Below are 6,640 nucleotides of genomic sequence, written 5' to 3'. Positions count from 1 at the left end.
TGTCTTCCAAGGTGGATCCCTGCAAAACTTCTCTAGTTAAGAAATCTGGCAAGGAATTAGATTTTCCAGAGATATTTTCAATATCGAAATCAAAACATGCTAATATAGATTGCCATCTAGCAAATATTTGTTTTGATGCTATTACTTTAACATCTTTTAAAAGAATATCTTTGGCAGATTTTCAATCGACTCTTAATAAAAACTTCTTGTTAACAAGATCACTTTCAAATTTTGTAATACATTTAACAATAGAAAGAATTTCTTTCTTTATTGTAGAATAATTCTTTTGAGTATTATTCCAAGTTCCTGAAGTATATCTCACAAGAATTTCTTTAGATGTATTATCTAATTTTTGTTTAAGTATTCCTCCATATCCAATATCAGAGGCGTCTGTTTCAACTATTTTGAATGCTTCAGGATTAGCAATAGATAAACAAGGGTCTTTCTTTTATTTTTTGTATTGCCAAAGTATGACTATTAGTCCATGGTTGAGGATTTTTCTTCAACCTTTGAAATAATAATTTCCAATCTTGTGCAAGATCTTTATAAAAATCTCCGATATAATTAAGACTTCCAAGAAATCTTTGTAATTGATTTATATCAGTGATTTTATCTGTAAATTTATCAGCAAAAACAATTGCTCTTTCTATAGGAATCATTATTCCATTTTCAATATAATGTCCTAAAAATTTTATCTTAGTCTGAAAAAGTTTTATTTTTTTATGATTTACTGCTAATCCAGCTTTTTTAGTGGCTTGGATAAATATATTAAGATGTTTAAAATGCTGATCTATAGTATCAGAATAAGTACATCATCAATGTAAACTATGATATAATCAATATATGAATTATAAATTTCATTCATTATATTTTGGAATTCCATTGGAGCATTTTTTAGTCCAAATGGCATTACATTCCATTCATAATGGTACAGTAAAAGCTGTTTTATATTTATCTTCTTCTTTTCGAAGAATCTGGTAAAATCCTGATTTTAAATCAAAAGAAGACAATATTTTCCCTTTAAATAATCTATTTAATAAATTTCTTTTATTTGGTAATGGATGCTTTATCCATTTTAATGCTTTATTTAGTGGTTTATAATTGATAACAAGCCTTGAAGCTCCTCTCTCAATTTCTGCTGCATTTTCTACGTAAAATGCTGGACAACTCTAAGGACTATTACTTGGTCTTATCGATTCTTTTTTAAGAAGGCTATCAATTTCTTCTTTACAATAATTTAAAAGTCTAGGTCCCATAGCTATAGGACTAGCTTTAGTAGGAATTTTATCCTCAGTAAAATCACCCGTATAAGATAGACTAACTTTATGTTTCTTCCTATTCCAAAAGGTATTAGGAACACCAGCACAAATTTCTTTAGATATATTTTCTGAAATAATTTTTATTGTTTCTTGAATTTTCTCAGAATTTATTTTTTCTTTTATATTTTTAAAAAGAACTTCATCTTTTTATGAAGTAACAAAATTTTCTTTATTATTTACTATTTTTTGTAAAATATTAATAGATTTTGAAATAGGCATAGTGGTAAATGGGAAAAATAAATCATTTCCTTTAATATTGGTATATAAACCTTTTTCGTTAATTTTATTAATAGGAAACAACATTTGGAAAAATGAGGTTCCTAAAATCACAGGAGTAGAGATATTTTTAATGAGAATAAAAGTAGTATTTAAAAAAACTCCAGAATTACATATTGCCACACCGGACAATTTGTAATTAACTATGAGAGGTTGCTTATTAGCAGCTGTTTTAAACTGAATAGTTTTTTTTATAATATTTAGAAGGAACAATTCCTTCACTGATGCAATTTACATCAGCTCATGTATCTAATAATGCTTCAATTGTAATTTTAAATTTTTTATTAATAATTAAGGTTACTTTTGGATACCATTTTTGAGAAATAATCTGATAAATTTTATTGATCCAAACCATTTGATTTATTTCATTATCATTTTCATTTTTGGATAAAATTTCTTCTTCTTTATCAAAAGTAGAATCTTTTTCCCAAATATGATTATTATTAATACTAAGAGTATTTACTCTTTCTTTTAAATATTTAATCTCAGATTTTATCAGATCTATTTCTCCTTTTAATTCGGAGATAGTAGGTTCTCTTTCTTTTTGTTTAGCTTTTTCTAATATTTTTTTATAAGAATATAATTCATGTTCTTGTACAGTATGTATCGGTCCTTCACATAATGAGGACTCTACTATTCCTAATAAAGAATCTTCAAATTTGTTATGCATTTGGTCTCGTAGTAAGATTAAGGCAGAATTATTTAAACCTAATCTGGTATGAGGTTTTAAACTTACTTGAATCATGCCCAGATACATAAATCTATAAGATTTCATATGAATATTTATAAGATTTTGAGATAATAAACTGAAAGAATCACAACCTCCTTTTAGGGGAATAGCTTCTTCTATGGTTTTTATAATATAATCAGATTTTAAATTAAATCCTTTGGATCTATATATCTTCGTATTAGAAGATACTGGTAATTTCCAGTTTTGAATATTTTTCTCGAAATTTTCAGAAATAATTAATTATTTATTTTTAGTTTTACTACTTGAAGATTTATTTTTGTTAAAAGATCGTATTATTTTATCCATTAAAGAATTTAGTAGATACGTTCAAGGATTTACCCCTACCCTACCCTTTGGCTTTACAGGATTTATGGAACCCGATTTGTAGAGCTACTGCCTTCTTTAATAAGATAAAAGAATATGATATATTACAAGAATAAAACTTTATTGAAGTTTTCTTCAAGATTTGTGCCTCTGATACCACTTAGGAACACACACAATCAAAAACTTAGGAACACGCCTTTAAGGCTTTTACAATCAACAACTACCTTAATAAGGAATTAAAATAAAAATTGATCTTCAAATCTTCTTTAGCTTTAAGCAGCGAGTTGTGAACCTTGCTTCTCGTATGCCTTTAAGGTTATCTTGGATCTTTCCAAATGTGGATAAACAAACCACTGTTTATAAACATGATTTATCTCTGGATCTTTTAATCTATTTTCAAGATCTTCAATTTGAGTTTTGATTTATTTAATTTTCTTTTTTAAAATTAAAATATAATTTGCAGATGGCATGATATAATCGAAAGGTGGATCATAAATATAATCATAAGACATATACTTACATAATTGTTGAAGCTGGAAAATTGCAGAGATAACTTCGAAACTTTTACTGCTAGAAAGATGTAGTAGTGTTTTCAGTGTGTGGTTCACAGAGGGCAACCACTCCTCTTATAGATTCTAAAAACAAACAGTACACCCATTTTCTATATTACTTAAACCAATACAATAAAGACACGTACACAATAAAAGATAAGATTACAGACTCAATTATTGATCACAATAATACACTCTTTTTTCAAAAAGCTTTTAGTCGGTTATGGCATCCAGCTCACATATCCACTGAATTATGCATTAAGTAATGCGAAAATGTCATCTCCATCATAAGGATCTTGTGCATCTTGATCTTGATCAACATTTTCTGTCATAGGAGTGTCGCTTCCATTTTATCTTTTCCTTTTGAGGAGGTAGATGCTTGGGTGGATATATTTGATTTTTCACCGAATACTTCTGAAAACATAGAAGTAATAGTATCTTTATCCAAAAGTTGGAAAAGTTCTTTAAGTAAGGTGGTCTGAGTCAGGGTGTCATGATTCATGTTTCTCATAGTCTCTTTAGCTGGTCCGAGAGCAATTATTCCATGTCGATCATAAATTTTACCTTCTGCAAAAAAATCTTCTTTGCCCCACCATTTTATTAAAATTTTTCTAATTAAAATAGTAGGGGCGAATTTGATTTCAAATTTTTCTTTCGCCATTTCCGGAAGTCCATATTCCCATCTTATTATGCAGGGAACATTATAATTTATAGCGAATTGAATCATTGCGGTCATTCAGTCAAACTGTGGATTGGCTTGTTGGAACTTAATCCATATGTTTTTAACATTTTTTGGAAGAATAGAGGGCATTACCCCCCACAAAAAGAAAAAAAGTTTTAAACCATGTAGGTATAAACTGGTGAATATCATCTAATTGGAATTTTATCCACCAAGAATGTTTTCTTCGAGAATTCTCATAAATAATGGTTGTATCCCAAGCCATGATATAATCATGATAATTAAACATATTTGGCATTGCCTGAAAAGTGTTTAATTGCCTAGCTTGACCAAGAAGTAAACCCCAATTATTAGCTGGGATGATTTTCTTAATAATCATTTTAGAGAATGCAAAATCACGATTTCGGTCCATATGTTTTATTTCAACAGAACCGGTTTCGACTAAGATTGTTTCAAAATACTCTCTAGTTTTTCTACCCAATATGGTTTGTAAATCTTTAATTAAATAGCTTTGGCTATATGGATTGGTGATACACCTTTTAGGTCTTTATCAACAGGACAACAATTAAGACATCCTGATATTAAATAAGGATATTTTAATTCTTCATTTGACCCTTTTAGGGCAAATATTGCATTACTATAATAATGAATTTCATAAGCAGTATCATCATCTGCAAATTCTTTAATTGGGTCAAATTTTTCTTCTTCTGCAGTAGCCATGTTAGACTGGGAAACATTTGCACCTCTTTTAAAAGGTGGCTTATTCATAGGCTTTTTCCCCGTTGCTGGCCTTTTGAGAACTGTCTTCCAAGGTGGATCCCTGCAAAAATTCTCTAGTTAGGAAATCTGGCAAGGAATTAGATTTTCCAGAGATATGTTCAATATCGAAATCAAAACATGCTAATATAGCTTGCCATCTATCAAATATTTGTTTTGATGATATTACTTTAACATCTTTTAAAAGAATATCTTTGGCAGATTTGCAATCGACTCTTAATAAAAACTTCTTGTTTAAAAGATCACTTTCAAATTTTGTAATACATTTAACAATAGAAAGAATTTCTTTCTTTATTGTAGAATAATTCTTTTGAGTATTATTCCAAGTTCCTGAAGTATATCTCACAAGAATTTCTTTAGATGTATTATCTAATTTTTGTTTAAGTATTCCTCCATATCCAATATCAGAGGCGTCTGTTTCAACTATTTTGAATGCTTCAGGATTAGCAATAGATAAACAAGGGTCTTTCTTTTATTTTTTGTAGTGCCAAAGTATGACTATTAGTCCATGGTTGAGTATTTTTCTTCAACCTTTGAAATAATAATTTTAATCTTGTGCAAGATCTTTATAAAAATCTCCGATATAATTAAGACTTCCAAGAAATCTTTGTAATTGATTTATATCAGTGATTTTATTTGGAAATTTATCAGAAAAAACAATTGCTCTTTCTATAGGAATCATTATTCCATTTTCAATATAAAGTCCTAAAAATTTTATCTTAGTTTGAAAAAGTTTTAATTTTTTATGATTTACTGCTAATCCAGCTTTTTTAGTGGCTTGGATAAATATATTAAGATGTTTAAAATGTTGATCTATAGTATCAAAATAAATAAGTACATCATCAATGTAAACTATGATATAATCAATATATGAATTATAAATTTCATTCATTATATTTTGGAATTCCATTGGAGCATTTTTTAGTCCAAATGGAATTATATTCCATTCATAATGGTCAAATGGTACAGTAAAAACTGTTTTATATTTATCTTCTTCTTTTAGAAGAATCTGGTAAAATCCTGATTTTAAATCAAAAGAAGAGAATATTTTCCCTTTAAATAATCTATTTAATAAATCTCTTTTATTTGGTAATGGATGCTTTATCCATTTTAATGCTTTATTTAGTGGTTTATAATTGATAACATCGGAAAATTTATAAATATTGCCACATCGGACAATTTATCAATTATAAACCACTAATTAAAGCATTAAAATGGATAAAGCATCCATTACCAAATAAAAGAGATTTATTAAATAGATTATTTAAAGGGAAAATATTCTCTTCTTTTGATTTAAAATCAGGATTTTACCAGATTCTTCTAAAAGAAGAAGATAAATATAAAACAGCTTTTACTGTACCATTGGGCCATTATGAATGGAATGTAATGCCATTTGGACTAAAAAATGCTCCAATGGAATTCCAAAATATAATGAATGAAATTTATAATTCATATATTAATTATATCATAGTTTACATTGATGATATGTACTTATTCTGATACTATAGATCAGCATTTTAAACATCTTAATATATTTATCCAAGCCACTAAAAAAGCTGGATTAGCAGTAAATCATAAAAAAATAAAACTTTTTCAGACTAAGATAAAATTTTTAGGACATTATATTGAAAATGGAATAATGATTCCTATAGAAAGAGCAATTGTTTTTTCTGATAAATTTCCAGATAAAATCATTGATATAAATCAATTACAAAGATTTCTTGGAAGTCTTAATTATATCGGAGATTTTTATAAAGATCTTGCACAAGATTGTAAATTATTATTTCAAAGGTTGAAGAAAAATCCTCAACCATGGACTAATAGTCATACTTTGGCAATACAAAAAATAAAAGAAAGACCCTTGTTTATCTATTGCTAATCCTGAAGCATTCAAAATAGTTGAAACAGACGCCTCTGATATTGGATATGGAGGAATACTTAAACAAAAATTAGATAATACATCTAAAGAAATTCTTGTGAGATA

The sequence above is a fragment of the Primulina eburnea genome, chromosome 17, assembly GCF_022965805.1.
Source record: "Primulina eburnea isolate SZY01 chromosome 17, ASM2296580v1, whole genome shotgun sequence".
Lineage (NCBI taxonomy): Eukaryota > Viridiplantae > Streptophyta > Magnoliopsida > Lamiales > Gesneriaceae > Primulina > Primulina eburnea.
This window is presented reverse-complemented; position numbering follows the sequence as displayed.